At 40.4% G+C, this 22,785-nt stretch overlaps 1 protein-coding gene across 4 annotated transcripts in view; it reads right to left on the reverse strand.

Annotated features, from left to right (window-relative positions):
- The window catches only part of STAG2 (stromal antigen 2), a 128,392-nt gene extending 120,371 nt beyond the window's left edge, over positions 1 to 8,021 (reverse strand). For 2 of the 4 annotated variants that reach the window (XM_051969254.1, XM_051969253.1), the window contains exon 1: positions 6,331 to 8,021. The gene's annotated coding sequence lies outside the window, so the exon portion shown is untranslated. The remainder of the gene's footprint in view (positions 1 to 6,330) is intronic. The other 2 variants (XM_051969250.1, XM_051969252.1) reach the window with 2 other exon arrangements.
- Between the last annotated feature and the right edge of the window lie 14,764 nt (positions 8,022 to 22,785).

The raw sequence follows: 22,785 nt of genomic DNA on the forward strand, positions 1-22,785 counted from the left end.
CATATCAGTTGGCCAACAAAATATGACATAACTGTCCAAAAGACACTACAAATATATTTAGTATCTCATATCATCTGACTTACCTAACTTAATATAAAGTCAGATTTTTAGATTAAAAAGACTGCATACTTTTTTATTATTGGGGGAGAGAAGAGACAATAAATGCATTAAGACCACTACTGATAACTATTAACTGACTAAAGTCAAATAGTGATACCAGGTATATCCAGTCCTATATAGTTTTTGCTTTTATTGTGAAAATTAAAGTGTCTTTATTGTAAAACAGAAAAGAAAAAAGGCTTTGGAGAAAAAAAGCAAAAAATATAATTAACATATATGGGGAGAAATTAACCAATGATCAAATTTTTAGCACACACATTATTCTCCATAGTCAAATAACAAAGCAAGTTAACAAAAAGCTAACTTGAGTTAATTTCTAATGCACCTATGTAAGTGTTAAGCCAGCTAAGGCGACCATTTTAGATTGAGAACCCATACACCCACTCCCCCAAAAAGTTTTCACTGCCTATCACAAGTGACACTTCACTTTTCAGTAAGGTTTCTCAACATAATATTCACAAACTTTGCAGTAGTAAACATGTTCAAGCATAACTAAAGACCAGGCTTATTTAATACATTTCAATTGTTACCATGAAAACAATTTTTGGAAAGGTGATGGGCAACAACCCACACTTAAGCCTGATTACAAATGAAGTTACATGATGGTGACTGAAAGATCAATTCCATGATTCCAAATTTGCAGATGTTAAAACAAGTTTTACAAGAATGCTTCATGTAAAACTCTACAGCAGGATAATTATGTCAAATGTTAGAACAAATGATTTTTCAAAATCTAAACAAATAGAGCTGAGGTCAAGAAATCTTTTGCTAAAAGCCCAATCTTTTCAAAAAAAATTTTCAATGACATTGGCAAAGGGAAAAAAAAAAAAAAACTCTTGTAGTTTATAGGAACTTGATTTGAGGATTATAACAAAAAGTAAGATGTTATCCCCATTCCACATCCTATTTGCTTACTCTACATTAGTTTTCTATGAAAACTTTCACTATTTCACTATGAAAGTGAAAACAAAAATGGTAGAATGAAAATCTTAAATTAAGGGGATCACCACCTTCATTGCTTCTAAGGATAACATAAAATCTCTTTTGCTTGGCATTTAAGGCACACTCATAATCTGTAAACTACCTGCCCCACCTTTGTTTCCCAATTACTCTTCTTAAAACAAGCAAAAATTGGATATTCTATCTCCTAGCCCTTATAGGTATAACTAGTTCCTTATGTCCAAAATCAATTCCCCTTCTCAACTCCCCTTCCTCACAAAATTCTCATCTTCCTTTTAGGCTCTGTTCAGATGCCACCTCAGCAGAAACCTTCCTTCCAAAGATGTCCAATTACTGGTGGTGCACTTTCTGGTTTGAAATAGTTCTATATTTACTTTATACCATGAAGATTTAGCATCCCCTCCACCCTCTGCACTTCCCCTACCCCATCTAAGTTCCTTGAGGGCAAGAATTGTTTCTCTTTGTCTCAGTAGTCCCCAGGGCTCTTAGAAGGCACTAAAAATGTATTAAATTACATTTAAATATTTAATTCTTACTTAGAATTAATTAGTACAGTTTTGAAAAGTCATTTGATTTTCATTATTTCACAATCTTTGCAAGTTGAATATATAATCAAAAACACCTTGTAGAAAGAAAAAAAAAAAAAAAAAGCCTTGTGAGCCATACAAACAGCACAAACAAAGATACTTACCTTGAAAAGTTAAGTCTAATTTAAATGTTGTAACAATTAAACTTCTTGGACTAAGGGGAAACATTGTAAGCAAAATTAGATCATTTTCATTTGTAACATTAAAAAAATACTAACCATCAAGCCATTTTAGGTTTCATATACCATCTGTTAAAAACTTGACACTTGAAGTTTATCAAAATAATAAATACATACATGGATAAAAGGAGGGGGAAGTAAATAATCTTAGTGAGCATGAATTAGCAGAAAGACCCGGAACAAGACAATATTCTGGCAAGAAAAGGCAACAGTTGCAATTTGCACCTTTGAAGAGGCCGATTCACAATATCACAGATCCATACAACTAATGGAGAGTCACCTCTCCCATCCCCCTATCAACTATGCCTACCTACAGAATTGCTAATAGTTCTTTTCAGGCCTACAGCTAGCTGCTTGAGAGGACTGGTTAAATAAGTAGCATTCTTCTACTTTTTGGTCCCTCCTCATATCCCTCCAGGAATCCTGAACTAAGCCCCTATAATCCTTCATATAATCACTGAATCCCAGGTGCTACTCACCAAATTCTTTCTAGTGCTACCATTAAACTGGCAAAACCCATTCTATTATAAATCCTTGCCAGCAGAACATACAGCTTATATTTTGCTAGTAGGGCCTTCAAAATAGCCACTATTGATTTGGCCTTTCTAATACATACTCGCTAAGCCCAATTTCATTAACACTGCATTTTTCCATTTTCAAAGAAAAATTCAGAAGCTTAACCTGAATGGGATCTGTTTTCAGTAAAAATACAAAAACAAATTCAGCCAAGATCTTAATACAAATCATAACTAGACTCTAATTTTGCTAGGCAAACCATTTAAAATAGATAAACTTCAAATACTCAGCATGGCATGGAGTTGACTGACAATTCAAGGCAACAGCAAAAGACAAGCTCAGACAGGTTGCTACTATGATGGTAGAATATTCTATTGTCTCTGAGAACTATCCTAGCTAAATTTGGAGAGGCTAATCATTTTTTGAAATTTTTTTAAGTCAAGGCAATTAAATGTATATTACAAGCCAGAGAGGCCAGTAATCATGGGTGGCTACTTTCCCCAGATATTTTAAAGTATAAACTCAAAATAAGTTATCCATTAATGAGAACAGAAAAATTGAGCTTAGAAGTTCTTTCTCCATAAATATATCAAATTATCTAATAGTATTTTCCTTAAAGAAAGATACCTCATTTGGAGTTGGGGGGGGGGGGGAGCCAGGAAAAAAAAATCTGTTGCAACAAGATCTATCATCCATATATGTTGAAAGAACTTAATCAAATCATCCCATCTCAATTTCCCTCCAAAAATAACTATTAAAAACTAATAAGACAATAAAGTGAAACCAAACCAATAGCTGTGTAATAATCAATCTTGATCCAGAAATAAGGAAGAGAAGGGAGTGCCTATGAGCACAGGATATTACATCCATTTCTAGATCTTTTTTGGGTTGATTTTTCTAAATTAGCTTTTTTTTTTTAAAGGAGGGAATATATTCAGAACTGACTGAGGTAAAAACAAAAAGGTATTCATATAAAAATTAAGTCTACAAAAAAGTTACTCAAAATCTGAAATGGAGACCTTTGAATATTTTAATAAATTTTAAATTAAACTTTTAAACATAGCCCTTATTCCTTGAGACACAATTCTAAATAAGAATACATTAGAAAATAAACGCATTTTTACTACTGCGATTACTTTCTACCATTTAAAAAAAAAGGCACGAGAAATTAACAGGATTGTCTCCTGAAATCATGTTTCAACGGCTAGAAAAAGAGCTTTACAATAAATTGTTCCTTTTCATTTCTAATTATAGGACATTAATAGAAATATGATTAGGTCACTTAAAATACATTTTGGAACCCTAATGGTTCGGTGATTAGATGACACCGCATTAACTAGGCCAAGGATTAAATCAGTTTTTCACATCAAACTGGGGGAAGCAAGCATCTATCAAGAAAAAGGCTCGGGTTTTCGAAGGCCCGATTTCACAAGGTAGCCCAATTCCTAGGCTTCTAGGCACCAGGAGAGAACTAGGAGAAGGCCTGGTGCTTTTTTCCCCCTATCCAATACCAGGAGCAGGAAAGTGCAGCTAGGACAGTAACAAACACAAGAGGCTCCAGAGCAGGCCCAGTTAAGAGCCATGAATGACGCACTTCGGTAACCCGACTCTCTCTTCTCTTCTCCACTCTTCCCTTCCCCTTTCCCTTCCCTCCTCCCCTCCTTTCCTCTTCCCTCTCCCAGCAGTGGTGCTGACACTGCCACCCGCCCGAAGGAGGGAGACAACAGGGAATAAATAGGCAAAGATCACCAGGTTGATTCCAGAAACCTTGGTTATTAATCTTTCAACAGACGACTAAGCCAAAGAGGAAAAGAAGCTTCATGCTTAGGAAAAGTCCAGTGTCACTAAATTAAGCCAATATAGAGTCCAGTCCAAAGACACAGACACAGGGTGTGGCGACTGTGAAACAGGGAGTCGGGGAGATAAATAGGGGTACAGAATTTACCAAGCAATATAAAGGCGTCATTTTGTTGTGTTGTTTTTTGTTTTTTTTTTTTTTAAGAGGGAGGGGATATTTCTGGCACTCTGCTACACAAACCAATACAATAAATACAAAAATAAATTTTTAACAATTAAGCCTGATCCTTCGTTTTAAAATTCTATTAAAATAATTTCATAGAAAAGGAATCGAACCTTTCAACACTAGGCTAAAGCCTGTAAAGACTCAAATTATACCTTTACCCCTTTCTCTTACAACTACACGTAAGAGATTTTTTAAAACGCCAACGGGGAAACACCAAGTGGGGATAAAAAAAAAGGGGGGGGTGGGGGGGACGCCGAAGTCACAGAAGAGAAATAAAACTTCTAGGGCATTGAGAGAAAAAAAAGCGAAATTAAATACAAGAGCCGAATATTACAACATGAAAATAACACGCCAGCCCAGACACTTTGGAATTGAAATGACAAACGCATTAAGACTTTACCAGGGGTTGGGGAGGGGATAGGGAGGTAGGTGATAAGAGGAAACAGGCAATGAAAAGAGAAACTGTTTTAATTGGGGAGCAAAGGCAAAACAAGATTCATTTCCCACAAGTAAAAGCAACAAATAAGCTATTAGTTTTCGAAGCTTGGGGTGGGGGGGGGAATGGGGGGGAGTAGAAGAGATGGGAACGGGGCTCTAAAGTTTGGTGGGACTAGTGGGTGCTAAGCTCAACCCCTGCCCTCTTCCCCCCCCAACCCCCCCGGCCCGTCCCAAACATACGGCCCGAGATCCCGATCCGGGGTTAAAATGCTGCGACTGATGTTAAGACTCCCCAAAGCCGAGGAAGAAGAGATCGTAGAAGGACCAAGCAGCTGCTGCTTCCCACCTACCTGAGGCAAGATCAGCTCGGTTCAGTGTGCGGTGAGCAAAGACGTGGGGGGCGGGGGTGGAGACGCAAGGCAGGACTAAAAGTAAAACAAAAGTGGCGCCAAAACCCCCCAACCCGCAGCCCTCCCCCTTCCGCCCTTCCCCCCCCCAGCCGACGAGCGCAGCCCCTTTCAGAGCATGGCCAGCACGCGGGCCCTACAGCTCTCCCCCCCCAGCCTCAGCCCACTTGGAAATTGTTCCCCTCGGAGAATTGCCCAAAGTAGGGCCTGGGGAGCGAGGGGGAGGGTCGAGCTCCTACGCATTCCCGCGGAGCGGGCTCCCTGGCGGGGCTGGGGCCGGGGCCGAGACTGGGGGGGACGGAGTGGGCGGGGGGCCAGGTCACATGAATGCTGTTCCCTCTAGAAGGAAGGAGGGGGGAGTTAGGGAGGGATACTTGCCCCTCCTCTCCCCCAAGCCTGGATGTACACAAGCTAGCCCCCTCCTTCCTTCTCCCTCCTCTTCCCCCCACCCCCCCTCCCCCGCCGTTCCCAGCACCACCATTTTTGCTCCGCTCCTTCCCCCCATCATGACACCCGCACTACCACCACCCTCCCTCAGCGCCGACCTAAACGGGGCCGCAGTGGGCTCCCACTGCCGACGACAGCCTCGATCCTTCCCCTCCCTCCGTCCGTCCGTCCGCACCTCGCCCCCCCTCGTTACACACCCGGAGAAGCGGAGCCTCCATCTTGCGCGGCTCCGCGTTCTCCATTTTGGGCCGCCTGCGGGGGGCAACGGGGAGGGGGGTCTCGATGGGGGGCTACGGGTTGGGGGAGGAGGAGAAAAAGGCTGCCCCCAGTGCTTGGTGGGGGAAGCAGGGCCAGAGGACTCGGTAACTCCGCGCAACGACGATGGCGCGGCCAAGGAGGGGAACACAGCCTTGGGAGCCCCCGAGGATCTGGGGGTGCGGGAGGGCAAACAAGGTACGGGGCCGCCACCGACATCCCCACCACCACCACCGACGGCTTCGGGCTGACGCCTGAGCGAAGGCTCGCACCTCCTCCCGCCCCCCCTCCCGCTCCTGCTCTGCCCCCATTTCCAGCCCACACATACACGCACACGCACATACAGGAAGCCCCCCGCAAACTTCTCGAAGCTTCGCCTCCGCCATTTTCTAACTTACCTCCCCGCGGGCACACGCAGAGGCAGCGGCGGTACTGGCCCTGGCCGCCTCCCCGCTCCTTCCTCCTTCCTGACGCGGGGCCTTCCTCAGCAGCCCAGGCCCGGCCGGCGCGACGGCGTCTCTACCTCTGACTGGCCTTAACGGCCCCGGGCTCCTCTCAGGGACTCCGGCTCCCGCGGTTCGCCGGCGCCGGGGGTAGGGGTGGGGGTGGGGGGGTTGAAAGTGGCAGTCGGATCCGGCGGGTTTTTTTTTTTTTTTTTTGGTGGCGCTTCGGGATTGTTTGGGGTGTTTGCTGTTCGGCGACTTGGAGGCGAATGGTGCCTGTAAGCGCCACCTGGTGGCCACGAGCCCGCGCCCGACTACCGTTGGAGAACGGCGGCATCTAGCGGTTCGCCGCCGGCATGGCAACGCTCTGATCCCCGCCCTCCCCGGCCCCGCCCCCCTCTGAACTCCCAACCAATCATCACGGGCCTCTCTGTGACGTAGGGATTGAGAACGAGGCGCCCGCAGGGGCGCGCCGCCGAGTAAACAAGGTGTCGTGGCCGCGCCTCGCTTACTCCCTAACCCGCCTAGCCAGGCGGCTCCTCCCCTCCTCCCCTCTTTCCCTCCTGGGGGGGGGGGGAGGCTGGGAAGGGGGCCAGGCCCGGGCAACTCCGGACGTGGGCGGCCTCCCTCCCCCGCGGGAGGGGTGCGGTGATGTGTCGAGTTAGGACACACCCCGTTGGGGGCCGCCCGCCTGCCTCACTCCCTCTTTCCCTCTGCCTCCCCCAACCCTCTGGAATAGACAAACGCAATCGTGCCCATTTTTTGATCGCGCATTCACGTGAAACAAAGCGCTTCTCCCATCACAACCGTGAAACAGTATAATTTCCTTTATTTGACTGAGGAAGAAACTGAGGCTCAGAGACCCCGGAAGAGACTTCTCCTGGGTCACTTAGCCAACGAGGGTCTGAGCACGGATTCAGGCCCAGGCCGTCAGATTAGGGATCCAGGTTTCTCTTCCTTTTCCTCTTTACCGCTAGCAATTCCAGTTCCTTTGGGCTCCATCATCAGTTCTATCCCTCCCCCACTCCCGGAAAAAAAAAAAAAAAAAAAAAAAAGGCAATTCGAGCCTCCCGGACAGTCTGCCGGCTCCCCGGCCCGAGACTAAGGGTTTCCTTTAGGCTGGGGGAGGGGGGAGGGCCGATTCTCCCACGCCGGCCTGGCAATGCTGTGAAAACGCTTTACTCCCATCATGCTCCAGCACCGCGCTGGAGTCGCGAACTCGATGCCAGAGCCATAGGAAACTGGGCCAAAATTTTTGCTATCGATTTAGCGGGGGTTGGAGGGTGGGGTGTGGGTTGTAGTTTAGTTTTTCCCACCCTCGATGATCGTTTTCGTCTGCAGAATTTCTCCTTAGCTTTCTAAAGCTCTTGAGGATGAGACTTTAAGGCAAAGTAAATTCCAATTTATTGTATAGACTGCCTTTAGTGATCTACAATTTGTAATGGATTCGAGCCTTGCTCCACAAGCACTATGACCCTACTATGTTCCAGGTACCAAAAAAAAAAAAAAAAAAAAAACTCCAGAGAAAAATGAAAATGTTTCAGCCCCCAAGGGAAGGGAGAATGTAAAAATAAAAATAAAATACAACATACACACACATATGTAAAAATAAAATTAAAATACAACATACACATACACACACACACACACACACACACACACACACACCCCATATACGAAGTAACGAGGGGCACTATCAAGGAGAGACGGTTGCAACAGTCCAGGCCACAGATGATGAAGGCCTAAACCAGGGTGGTTTTGCTGTAAGCAGTGGGGGTGGGGTGGAATTGACGAAACTGGGCAACTGGCAGGATACAGTCGGGCGAAAGGGGGGAAGGGGGAGGAGGGAAGGGAGTAGGGGGACTCCGAGTGGAAACGATCCTTTCTCAGGCTGGCCCTCAGTGTCTGAAAGGATAGCCGTGTTCTTGATAGAAATTAAGGGAAGTTGGGAAGGAAAGGGGAGGGGGAGGAAAAGAGAAAAAGACTCCTCTTGGGGATCATGCAGGTGTATAAAACTATAGGGTTACAACGTTAACTACCGAATAGTGGAACATTTGCAAAATGATTTGTTCTATACTGTGTAAAGCATTATGATAGATGGGTGATAGGTGAAAAATTGCCTATTGCCTAAAATCAAATAACAAAGTTGGGCAGGAGCGGGGGGATGGGTGAGGGGAGGGGAAACAAACGGGACAGTGTTAGACCTCGAATATGATGGGAGCAAGAAAGATCCAGATCAAGTAAACAGGAAATTGTGAAGAGGGTCAGTACATCTTTTAGCTGGAGGGATGGAAAAAGCTTCAAGAAAAGGATGACACTGGAGCTGACTTAAAGAAATCACATTCAACAGAGGAAATATTCTCTAATGGAGTGCAGGAGCTAGGAGTCAGGGTTCAAATTCTTTAACCGATAACTAGTCCAGTGACCCTGGCCACTTCTACGTGCCTTAGGCCACACCCTCATATACAATAGCGGCAATCCACCCAACTAGACTCTAGACTTAAAGACCAAATCATTTATCCCTGGGGAGAGTACAAAGGAAACAGTCGAAGCCCTCAGGGAACTTACAATCTACTTAGGAGGAAACTTTGTCACCGAAAGTAAATACAAAGTAATTTGAGGAACTGAGTAGTAGAAGTGAATTAAAGATTCTTAAAAGCCTGGGGGTGGGGGGGTGGGGGGAGATCTGTGTATTCAAGACTTAGTGGAGGTGTGAAAGCTGGAGTTCAATGTAATTGTGATTAAAACTGAACCTGATTTTGGGAGGCAAGCTGTGAAGCTGTGGGCTAAATAGCCTTGGAGGGAGAGGAGCTTTGAATCTCTTTGCTGGCGGTTTTAGCAGTGTGACTTTGGACAAGTCCCTCGCACTCTCTGAACTACAAGGTTTCCTATTCTTTAAAACCAGGGTAGGAAGACCGGAAGGTTGTATTAAAGCTCCCTTCAAGCTCTAATTTTGGGATTGTGTCACTCATTCTTCATTCTCATTCAAATGCCTCGTTTTACAGAGGAGGAAACTAAAGAGAGGAGAGGTGGTTACATGGTCACACTGGGATGGCTCTTGGAAAAGGGAATGGCAAGACTCAGATTGGGTGAAGGGACCCTCAAGATTTAGTTGGGGTAACAGTCAAAAGATGATGCCTTTTAGAATTAAAGCTTCAAAAATAACACAAAAGCCTACTTTGGAATAATGTCAGAGACTAGGATGTTTCTCTACTTTGTTCCAAGGAACATCTCAATCTCAATTGTATTGTAATATGTTTCCCAAAAAAAAAAAACCATAGTGGCCTAACTAAGTAGCAATTCTTTCATGAAGAAATACAGTAACAAAAGCTCTAAGTGAAAGATAAGAAATACTGAAAAAGGATAACATGGTGATAACAATTTGTTAGTGTTTCTCTAGCAATATATAAAGGAGAGACAATGTATCGGGTGCATACAAATATTCCCAGTTATCAGAAAAGCGAGCCCTTTGATCTCAGTGAGGGAGTTAGTAGGCCATTCAGGCTGGTTATTTGAAGTCAGAGGACCTGGATTGAGTCCCCATTATGCCACATAACTAGCTATATGGCCTTCCTTGGTAAGGCTAATTAGCCCCTCAGCCTTTTTTCTCAGTTGTAAAACAGAAATAATACTTTCATCATATAGGTCATAGGTGGTTTAAGGTACAAACCTTAATGCAAAAATGCTATAAGATGTGAGTCATGATTAATAATAATAGCTTCCCAATTTCCAGTTTCTGGAATGAGAACTCACTAACTGACAAAAATTGCTGGGAAAACTGAAAAATAATATGTCGGAAACCCGGCATAGACCTACATCTCGCATCCCGTACCAAAATAAGGTCAAAATGGATAGATGATTTGGGCAAAAAGGATGATACCATAGACAATTTAGCAGAGTAAGGGATAATCTGATGATCTTTGGAGAAGAGGAGAATTTATGACCAAAGAAGAACTAAAGAACATTATGAAAAGGCAAAATGGACAACTTTGATTACATTCAATTAAAGGTTTTGCACAAATAATAATGGCTTCCATTTCTATAGCAGTTTAAGGTTTGTAAAGCACTATATACATTATGTCATTTGGGTCCCACAATATCCAGAAGCAAAAATTGAGCCTCGGTCCTCCAGACTTTAATTCTGGTACTCTACTATCATCCAGTTACTGTTATACTGATAACATGCTCCCCAAGCCACTACTTGATTACCTACTTGATTTTCTAGAAACCAGAAAGGGACTACTTGAAGATAAATGGCACAGGTATTCTAGTCACTTTTGTCAATTCAATTTTACAAATCAGGTTCATAAGAGCTGTGTTCTCATGAAGCAAATCCTTGGAGTTTGATGAACGATGGTTCATTAAATAATATCATTATCAACTTGATAAAAATAGGGTACCTGAAATTTCAGTGCTGAAGCTCAGACCCTGGAAACCAGGACAACCCCACCAAGTACCCCAGGGGAATGACCTTAAACAGCCAAGTAGATATCTGTCCTAAACCTCTCAAGAGTGACATTTAGTATATCTGCTTGTAAAAAAAAAAAATTTCAATTGCATGAACACTTTGTCCTCTTAACTTTGCGTAACAAACAGAACCTTGAAAGACTGGTAAGACAACGTGGAGAGTTGATTTAAGTTACTCCCCATCTCCTGATAGGGCAGTTAAAGGTTCAAGATGCAGGAGACAATTTTGGACATATCCAATTCTAGAATTTGTTTTGCTTCATTTTCATTACAAGATATTAATATTTGTTACAAGAGGTTTTTTCTTTCCCCCAACTAAACACAGTTGACTGACATGAGTGTTGAAATGATTAATAATAATAATAATAATAAGGCTTAGTAATTGAAAACTTGAAAAATGCAAGAAAAAAGAAAAACAATAACTTGAAATTTCTATTTCTCTCTCCTATTACCCCTCTCCTTATACCCTCTTTCTTTCTCTCTCTCTCTCTCTCTCTCTCTCTCTCTCTCTCTCTCTCTCTCTGGGAGGGGGGAGGAGGCAACTGTGGTTAAGTGACTTGCCCAAGGTCACACAGCTAGTAAATGTTAAGTGTCTGAGCTCAAATTTGAACTCAGGTCCTCTTTACTCCAGGGCTGGTGCTCTACCAACTGTGCCATCCAGTACCCCAACCATGAAATTCCTAATGAGAAAATTAAAAATCCACTTTTGCCTAAATTGTCTGAATAATTCTAACTCCAAGTCTAGTTCAGTTAATTCTTGTATCATCAGCATTTTTTAGGAGTTGAGGGTAGGGAGGTGAATAGGATCTTTTTTTTTTTCATCTGTGTAGGGAATTCCCACTATAGAAATTCCCTCCAGGAAAACTCCCTCTTTACAAGCAGAAGACCTAAAACAGGCCCACACCCACCCCCACCTCCCACCCCCACACATACATCTCTTTTGCCTCTAGCCCAAGGTTTGGTAATCAAATCAACATTCTTCTCCCTCAGTACAGCTTCTTTTGAAGATCTCATCAGCTCCCTTGGATTTAATGATCATCTCTCAATGCTGATGATTCTCAAATCTACTTATCCAGCCCTAACCTCTCTGCTGACCTTAAGTCTCACATCTCCAAATGCCATCTAGAACTGAATGTCCTGTAGCTATCTCAACCTCAGCATGTCCCAAACTAAACTCATTATCTTTCACCACTGTCCTCCCAATCACCCAGGTAGTTTCAAGCCATTTTCCAATCTCTCTCAATCTCAATCTCTCTCTCTCAATCAATCAATCTCTCAATCAATCACTCAATCTCTCTTTCTTTCTCTTTCTCTCTCTCTCTCTCTCTCATACTCACACACACACACACACACACACACACACACACACACACACACACACACACATACACAATAAATTCCAGTGACTCCTTATGGCCTCCAGAATGAAATAAATCCTCTGCTTGGCATTCAAAGCCCTTCATAACCCCTTCCCACCTTTCCAATCTTCTTATGCTTTATACCCCTTCCCAGGTCCAATTTGATCCAGTGCCACTGGACTTCTGCCTGTTTCTAGAATGTTATCAAATCTTGGAATTTTCTCTGTTCCCTTAACTGGAATTCTTTCCTTCTGCATCTCTACCTCCAGGCTTCCTCGGCTTCCTCCAAGTTCCAACTAAAATCCCACTTTCTACAGAAAGCTTTTGCCAGTCCTTCCACTTCTAATGCCTTCCCACTTTTGACTATTTCCTATTTTTCTTGTATATTCCTTGTTTGCTTATATTTATTTGTGAGTTCTTCAAGGACAGAAACTGTCTTTTGCTTTTCTTTGTATCTAAAGCACTTAGCATACTACCTGGCACAGAATAGGAGCTTAATAAATGCTTATGATTAACTGACTAGCATATTGAGAGGTTACATACATTTCCTTTGGGCATACCATTTGTATGGGTCAGTCAGAATTTGAAATCAGGCCTTCCTAGTTCCAAGGCTAGTTCTCTATCCAATGTACCCCACTACTTCTATGCATTTTGGTAAGCCATTCATTTAACACTTTAAAATATTTCATTGAATCTTAAAGAAAGGTGACATTGGAATTCTCACTGAAGTCCCTAAATGCCATGCTACTCTTGCAGTGACTGACAAACAAAAGCAAACCTTTCAGTTATGAACTGTTAGGAATTCTTTTTAAGGTGATTAAAAAAAGATTTTAGCATTTTCAAGAGACTTTCACAATGTTAAATGCAAGCATATTCAATAGCTACATGTGGGTAATATTTAATGTATTCTGGGTAAAAAGGTCTTTGTTGGGCAACTGGTAATGCTTGCTATAAGCTGGGTTATCAGCATTCTTCCTCAAAATTGGGCTATTTCCCAATGTTGCTAAAAGCACTTTCCGTTAAAATTAACATTGCTCAAAGACTCCAAATAAGGCTTCCCTTTTTGTTGGCAGACATGTAAGTTTAGAGTCCAAGGTCTTGTACAACTTAAACAGAAAGAAGGAGAGACAGAGTTACTAGTTATTCTTGGATAATGTTGGTATGATCATCGCAAAACAAGGAAACTGATCAATTATTCAACATATTGCCCTCTCATATGAGCTCCAGTGCAATAACTCCAACTATGTAGTTGCCATTTCCAGTTAAATTTCTTGCTCCAGGGAGGGAATACAGTGTAGTGGATAGATGACCTCTCTCTAGTCAGAATGACCTCCATTCAAATTCTGTTTCTAATATATGCTAACTTCATGACTCAGTAAATCCTAGCCAATTCCCCATAAGAAACTCAAACTATAAATGACTAAGGAGTTGCCAGATTTGTTTTGGTGGAAGAAGTTCCTAAACTAGAATTCCCCACCCTGTTGAAATCATAGAGTGTGCAAACACACACACACACACACACACACACAACACACACACACACACACATACACAATAAATTCCAGTGACTCCTTATGGCCTCCAGAATGAAATAAATCCTCTGCTTGGCATTCAAAGCCCTTCATAACCCCTTCCCACCTTTCCAATCTTCTTATGCTTTATACCCCTTCCCAGGTCCAATTTGATCCAGTGCCACTGGACTTCTGCCTGTTTCTAGAATGTTATCAAATCTTGGAATTTTCTCTGTTCCCTTAACTGGAATTCTTTCCTTCTGCATCTCTACCTCCAGGCTTCCTCGGCTTCCTCCAAGTTCCAACTAAAATCCCACTTTCTACAGAAAGCTTTTGCCAGTCCTTCCACTTCTAATGCCTTCCCACTTTTGACTATTTCCTATTTTTCTTGTATATTCCTTGTTTGCTTATATTTATTTGTGAGTTCTTCAAGGACAGAAACTGTCTTTTGCTTTTCTTTGTATCTAAAGCACTTAGCATACTACCTGGCACAGAATAGGAGCTTAATAAATGCTTATGATTAACTGACTAGCATATTGAGAGGTTACATACATTTCCTTTGGGCATACCATTTGTATGGGTCAGTCAGAATTTGAAATCAGGCCTTCCTAGTTCCAAGGCTAGTTCTCTATCCAATGTACCCCACTACTTCTATGCATTTTGGTAAGCCATTCATTTAACACTTTAAAATATTTCATTGAATCTTAAAGAAAGGTGACATTGGAATTCTCACTGAAGTCCCTAAATGCCATGCTACTCTTGCAGTGACTGACAAACAAAAGCAAACCTTTCAGTTATGAACTGTTAGGAATTCTTTTTAAGGTGATTAAAAAAAGATTTTAGCATTTTCAAGAGACTTTCACAATGTTAAATGCAAGCATATTCAATAGCTACATGTGGGTAATATTTAATGTATTCTGGGTAAAAAGGTCTTTGTTGGGCAACTGGTAATGCTTGCTATAAGCTGGGTTATCAGCATTCTTCCTCAAAATTGGGCTATTTCCCAATGTTGCTAAAAGCACTTTCCGTTAAAATTAACATTGCTCAAAGACTCCAAATAAGGCTTCCCTTTTTGTTGGCAGACATGTAAGTTTAGAGTCCAAGGTCTTGTACAACTTAAACAGAAAGAAGGAGAGACAGAGTTACTAGTTATTCTTGGATAATGTTGGTATGATCATCGCAAAACAAGGAAACTGATCAATTATTCAACATATTGCCCTCTCATATGAGCTCCAGTGCAATAACTCCAACTATGTAGTTGCCATTTCCAGTTAAATTTCTTGCTCCAGGGAGGGAATACAGTGTAGTGGATAGATGACCTCTCTCTAGTCAGAATGACCTCCATTCAAATTCTGTTTCTAATATATGCTAACTTCATGACTCAGTAAATCCTAGCCAATTCCCCATAAGAAACTCAAACTATAAATGACTAAGGAGTTGCCAGATTTGTTTTGGTGGAAGAAGTTCCTAAACTAGAATTCCCCACCCTGTTGAAATCATAGAGTGTGCAAACACACACACACACACACACACACACACACACACACACACACACACATCCAGGCCCTAATCTTAACCACAATTTGTCAAGAGTCTAGCCAAAGTCATCATCTTCCTCCCGCCTCTTCAAATCAACACTCCCTTACAACTTCCCTGCTTCTATGAATGGCATCACCAAAATGAAAAGGAATGGAGTTCTTTTTTAACCTCAAGTAGTATCCAAGGAAGAGAGACAATATACCTAATATATAAGTGTATTTTCCTGAATCTTTCCCAAATACCACCAATCCTTGTTCAGATCCTCATCTCCTCTCACCCAGACTGTTCTGTAACCTCCTGATCTGTATTCTTTCCTTCAGTTTCTTCTCTTGTCTAATCCATCCTCCACCTACCTGCCAGAGCAATGTTCCTAAAGTACAGGTCTGAAGTCATATAACTGCTCAAAAAAGCGCCAGTCACTGTTGTCTCAAGAACCAAATAGAAACTCTTCTATTTGGCCTTGAAAACCTTCATGAACTGTCTGGAACCTACCTTTTCAGGTGTATTACATCACTGCCCTTCACACACTCTATTCCAAGGCAAACTGGTTTACTTGCTGTTCCTCACATACAGTGGTCCTTCTACTTCCCATCTCTCTGTGTTTGTAGCACAAGCCTTACCATTGTGCCTGAATTACCCTATGCTCATCACCTTCACCTCTTAAAACCTCTAGTTTCCTTCAAAACTCGTGACAGGTGCCTCCTTTTATATATTTAGCCTTCCTTGATTCACCTGCTGCTAGTGCCACTCCCACCATATACCTTAGATTTATTTATGTGTATATATATTATTTTCCCAAACCCCCATAGAATATAAACTACTTGAGGCTAAAGCCAGGGCCTGACACATAGTAGGCTTTTACTAATGCTTAGTTAATTAATTTAAAAGATGTACTCTGTAGTAGGGTAGATAGAAATCTTCCAAGTTCTACATTATCCTACTCCTTTTGTGCTAATTTTGTGCTCACTAAACAACTTTCTAATTTTTAATTTGCTTTTCTAGGAACCTATCGCCAGATACTAGGAATGGGGTACCCTGTAGAGTGGACATCAGTATTCTAGTCATCTTTGTAAATTAAATTGGCTTTCTAGTTTATAAATCAGTTTCTTGAGAGTTAGTGTAGCAGGAATTGATTCCCCAGAGAGTAATGATCCCTAAGTAATCCTCTTTCTCCTTCAGCCAATTAATCACCAAGTCCTATCATTACTACCTTAAAAATACATATAGTACTTCCTTTCAATTCTCACTGTCAACATCCTAGTCCAGGGCCTCACCATCTCATGAATAGATTACTCTTATAGTCTCCTGCTGCCTGAGTTTCCGGCCTTCAATCTAAACTGAATGTCATATAATTATAATGACCAACTACAAAATATTTTTTAAAATACACAGGAGAGACCAGAGCAAAATTCAAAAGGGAAACATGCCTGCCACTGTGGGTACTACCAGGGTGAATCTAAATATATATATATATATATTATATATATATATATTATATATATATATATTATATATATATATATATATATATATATATACATGTATTATACATATATATGTATAATATATATATTTTAAAAGGCATGTAAGAGCCTCATAGTTTCCAATTTCTATACTTTGAATATGGAAATGTTTGTTGATGCTAGCCAAATTCATTTATATATATGTGCATATATGTATGTGTGTATGTGTAATATGCATGTATGTTATATATGTGTGTATGCATAAAAACGACCAAGCTTGATTTCTTTTTCTATTTCTTTTTTTTTTTATTCTTTGTCATAAGAGATTGATTAACCAGCGGGTAGGCGAAAGAGAGAAAAAAAAATGAAGATGAAGTAAAAACAAAATATATCAATGAAATTGGGGGAAAAAAGATTAATCTTTAGAAAAAGAACTTGTATCATACATTCCCCTTGCTCAAAAAATTTTCAGTGGCTCCCCATTAGTCTCAGGATGCAGTCTAAAATCCTCAAACTTTCAGTGTTTTCAAGGCCTCCATTCATCATTCATTCATTCCACAAACGTTTATTGACTGTTTACTACATAGAAGACACTTTGTAGGATACTTAACTGTGTAAGGCAAAGTCCTTGGCATTTAGGAGGCAGTAATCTAGTGTGGAAGGTAAACCATTTACACAATTAACTGGAATAGTGTGAGAAGTATTATAGGAGTGCCACAGTGCAGTATAATCTGGCCTGGCCCAGTTACTTAAGAATCTCTAGTATAGCCTTAGTTCTTCTCAACTCCTTTCACTCCCTTCTCCCAAATACACACACCTCACTATCCAAGAATATGGCATATTCATTCCCACCCCCAGCCCCAGGCTCAGACAGTCTCACAGTCTAGCCCAGACACCACCCCCTTTCTCTTTATGGATCCAAATTCACTCTTTTGGACATTTAATGAGAAACTGCCTCCTATTGTTAAAAGTGGATGGCACCTAGTAATAAATGCTTGTTGATTGATTGATTGATTTTCACAGTGTTTATTTGTCTCCTCTCCCTACCACTGACATTTCCCTTCCGTCCCCAGCAGCGATCTTTAAATATAACAAGTGCTCAGCAGATATTGTTGAATGGAATTGAATTAGTCCTCCTTTCCAAGACTTTATAGGTTAAACTTTTTTTTTTTAATTCATGGAAATCAGCATTTCTATGAAATCAGTTTGAAAAGGAGAAGCAATATAAATGACAATTTCCCCCTCCCCCACAAAATGGGAGGAAATCACTTTTAATTACTAAGGTATTTCTTGGTGAATTACAGTTTTATCAGGATATGTACTAATAAATATAATGCAAAACTCTTGGAAGGTGTTCTTCTAACTGACAACCAGGGACCACTACTTGCATTTAAATGCAAAAAAGGATTTACTAGTGACTAGCTACATTAAAAAAAAAAAAAGCAAACACTGGAAGCCTGATCAGCCTTTGATGTCTATCATTTGTAGCAAGTCTGCTGTTTTATGCTGATAGCACTTCTAATGTTAGACACTAGAAATTAATGCTAGAATCGGTTGGGGTCCGAATAATAAAAGGTGAGAAAGAGATGGGGAAGAGTGGAGATGAGAACAAATCAATGAAGTTATGGGGGAGGGGGAAGTGGAAAATAACAAAGTAGGAGATAAAAGCTCACTCCAGAGAGAAAATATATTTCCAGGAAAAACTACACAGGGGAAGGGAAGGGTTTTTAAGCTTTTGGTAGTCCTGCAAAGTCCTGGAAAGAAGGGAAACTCCTTTCTCAGAGTTATGTTTTTAAAGACATAAAACAAAATACAAAAAAAATTACAAAGGAAATCAATTATTGAAATAAAAGTGTACTCCTATTCCCCCATCCAAGTTCATGGACACCCAAGTTAAGAACTACAGATTTAAAGGACCTGGGGTGGGGTGGAATGGGGATTAGGGAGAATGTTTCTAATGAGGTTAATTCTCTTCTGGAGCCCCAGACTAATGCCAGATAATAATAGCTAGCATTTATACAGTGCTTTAAGGTTTGTAAAATGCTTTACATGTGAACTCATTTGATCTCCTGCCCAATCCATCTTCCACATACCTGCCAAAGTGATATTTCTAAAACACAGGTCTGGAGTCATGTCATTCCTCTGTTCAAAAAAAAAAAAAAAAAAAAAAAAAGGTCATAGAATGAAGGGGATTGGGGCATCTCAAAGATGATGCCAGCTGAATGCACTCTTGGGGAAGGTCCTGGTGAGCAGGAAAGGCAGTGTGTTATAGTAGATAGGATATAGGACCCATGTCAGAATGACAAATTCAAATCCTACCTCAGACACTTGGTGTTGTTCAGTCGATTTGGACTCTTTGTGACCCCCATTTGGGATTTTCTTGGAACTTACACTTTCTAGCTGTGTGAATGTTACTTAATCTTTCTGTCTCAATTTCCTCAACAGTAAAATGTGGGGAGGGGTAAGGTTTGAACTGATACCCTCTAAATTCTCTTATAGCTTGAAATCTATTTAGAAACATACCAACAAAAATACTGTGTACCTATTTTTCAAGCACAAGTCTAGCTAAGAATGTACCAGGTTTTTATTTTTTTGTCTTTTTAAATTTTTAAAATATTTTATTTTTTCAAATATATTCAAAGATAGTTTTTAACATTTATCTCTTTTTCTATGCTTCAAATTCTTATTTTTACATTTTATAAATTAAAGCTTTTTATTTTTCAAAACATATGCATGGATAATTTTTCAACATTAACCTTTGCAAAACCTTGTATTCCAATTCCTCCCCGTCCTCATTTCCTCACCCCTTCTCCTGGATGGCAAGTAGTCCAATATATGTTAAACATGGTACAAATATACATTTATCTTTGCAAAACCTTGTGTTCCAAATTTTTCTCCCTCTCTCCCCCCTTTCTTGCTCCCCAGTTCAGCAAGCAATCTGATACAGGTTAAACATGTACAATTCTTCTAAATATATTTCCATATTTGTCAATGCTGCACAAAACAAATTAGATCAAAAGGGGGAAAACCCAAGAAAGAAAGAAAAAAGAGAAAGGAAAAAAACAATAAAGCAAACAACAAAAAGGTGAAAAAACTATGGTTTGATCCAAATTCATTCTCCACAGTCCTCTTTGTGCATGCACATGGCCCTTTCCATCCCAAGCCTACTGGAATTGCCTTGAATTACCTCATTTTTGAAAAGAGCCAAGTCCATCACTGTTGATCTTGATTTCTTTTTTAAACTTCCACTCTTCAGGAGAAGCACTGAGATACAGGGGGAAGCCTTTTGCAACCTTTAAGTTACATGACTGTAATTCAAATTTGGCCCCCTTGGGCAAATTATTTTACCTCTCTAACCTTGAGTTCTTCATCTGTAAAATGAGGGTGTTAGACTAGCTGGCCTCAAAGTTCCCTTTCTACTCTAGCTCTGAAATCTTCATATGACTTTGGCTGAATCCCTTTCCCAATCTGGCACTCAGGTTTCTCTTCTGTAAAGTGAGATGGCCTCCGAGGTCCCTTGGACAGCTCTAAATCTTATGTTCAGGAAAATCTAATATTTGAGGAATAGAGAGAAAAAAAATCTGGGGCTAATGTGTTCAATGACTAAAATAAACTTAGAAAATTTCTTTTAAAAAGCTTATATGGGCCTAAAGCAACCAAAGCAGGCCATAAGATAAGTGATGCAATAGTATCTGCCTTCTTTTCAGGGTTGTCCTGGGGAAAGCGCTTTGTAATCCTGAAATGGGAGCCATCATCATTATAGTAGTAGGTAGTAACAATAATGTAAAATGCCTTTTTCAAATAACCTGAAAATGCATCCTTACAAACTTATTCCAATTACTAAGTATGGACATTATTTTATAGTCAGGAAGACTGCATTGCATACACAAACCAGGCTCAGAATGAACCCAAACCTCAATGGATAGCCCAAGCAATAGGACCCAGTTGACCCAGCTATCAGGCGCAGTCATTAAGCATTCCAAGGCTTTGTTTGTCTTGCTCTGCCTCCCTTTAATTTAACAATGGCTGAAGAACCCAACAAAATACCAAGTTGACTGGGCTGTGGGCAACAGACCCAATAATCTGTCATGCTCTTAGAATTTGGAACTGGTGCAATCTTTTTAGTAAGAAATCTAACAGTACACATACACACACACATACATACATACACAATAAAGATTAACAAACTGAGCCCCTTTGGTCTAATGACTGGGGTCAATTCTTCCATTTCATTGGTGTGGGTATTCCTCTGACAACCTAGATACAAGATCAGAATAGATCAGCATCTGGTAGCCAATGATCATGTCCATGCTTTGCTGGCTGGGTCCATGAACAATGGACACACTGGGAGAAAGAGGACTAAACAAAGAGAGATTGCTTGGAGGGCGGAGATCAAAGAAAGCTTCATTGGGGAAGATAACACCTTGTATTGGGTAGGAGACCAAAAATGAATGCATTCAGAATTATCATCACAAACCAAAATGTATGAAGTAATAATGTATTGTTATAGCCATAGCAATAGCAAAGGAGGATTGCGTTCGATTTAAGACTCTGGAATTAACAGCTCAATTCCAATAGACTTGTGATGGAGAGAACCATCTGCATCCAGAGAGAAAACTATAGGGACTGAATGTAGATCACAACATAGTATTTTCACCTTGTTGTTGTTGTTTGTTTTTTCTTTCTCTTTTTCTCCCTTTTGATCTGCTTTTTCTCCTTCAGCATGATAAATGTGGAAATATACATAGAAGAATTGTACCTATTTATTCTATATTGGATTACTTGCTGTCTAGGATAGGGAAGGGAGGGAGAAAAGTTTGAAACACAAGGTTTTATAAGGGTGAATGTTAAAAACTATCTTTGCATGTATTTGGAAAAATTAAAAGCTATGTGGTTCCTTACCTTTCTTTAAGATTTCTTTGGGATAAAGGCCCAATAGAAACACTGCTGGATCAAAGGATAGGCACAGTTTGAGAACTTTTTAAACATAATTGCAAATCGCTATCCAGAATGATTGGATCTGTTTACAATTCCACCAACAATGTATTTGTGTCCCAGTTTTCCCACATCCCCTTCAACATTCGTCATTATCTTTTCCTGTCATCTTAGCCAATCTTACAGGTGTGTAGTGATATCTCAGAGTTGTCTTAATTTGCATTTCTCTGATCAATAGTGATTTATAGCACCTTTTCATATGATTAGAAATAGTTTTAATTTCTTCATCTGGAAATGGTCTGTTCATATCCTTGGACCATTTATCAATTGGAGAATGGCTTGATTTCTTATAAATTTGAGTCAATTCACTATTTTAGAAATGAGGCCTTTATCAGAACCCTTAAATGTAAAAATGTTTTCCCAATTTATTGCTTCCCTTCTGATCTTATCTGCATTTTGTTTGTACAAAAACTTTTTAACTTAATATAATTAAAATTATCTATTTGGTGTTCAATTATGAGTTCCAGTTCTCTTCTGAACACACATTCCTTCCTTCTCCACAGATATGAGAGGTAAACTATCCTATGTTCTTCTAATTTATTTATAATCTCATTCTTTATGCCTAGATCATGAACCCATTTTGACCTTATCTTGGTATACAGTGTTATGTGTGGGTCAATGCCTACTTTCTGTCATACTAGTTTCCAATTTTCCCAGCAGTTTTTGTCAAATAGTGAGTTATTATCCCCAAAGCAGGGTAACTGTAGATTGCTATAGTTATTGATTATTTTGTTCTGTGATCCTAACCTATTCCACTGATCAGCTCCTCTATTTCTTAGCCAGTACCAAATGGTTTTGATGGCTGCTGCTTTATAATATAGCTTTAGGTCTGGCACAGCTAGGCTACCTTCATTGGCATTTTTTTTCATTAATTCCCTTGAAATTCTTGATCTTTTGCTCCTCCAGATGAATTTTGTTGTTATTTTTTCTAAATCTGTAAAATAATTTTTTGTTAGTTTGATTGGTATGGCACTAAATAAGTAGATTGATTTAGGTAGTATTGTCGTTTTTATTATATTTGCTCTGCCTACCCATGAGCACTTGATATTTTTCCAATTCTTTAGGTCTGACTTTATT

Source organism: Antechinus flavipes, chromosome X, assembly GCF_016432865.1.
Source record: "Antechinus flavipes isolate AdamAnt ecotype Samford, QLD, Australia chromosome X, AdamAnt_v2, whole genome shotgun sequence".
Lineage (NCBI taxonomy): Eukaryota > Metazoa > Chordata > Mammalia > Dasyuromorphia > Dasyuridae > Antechinus > Antechinus flavipes.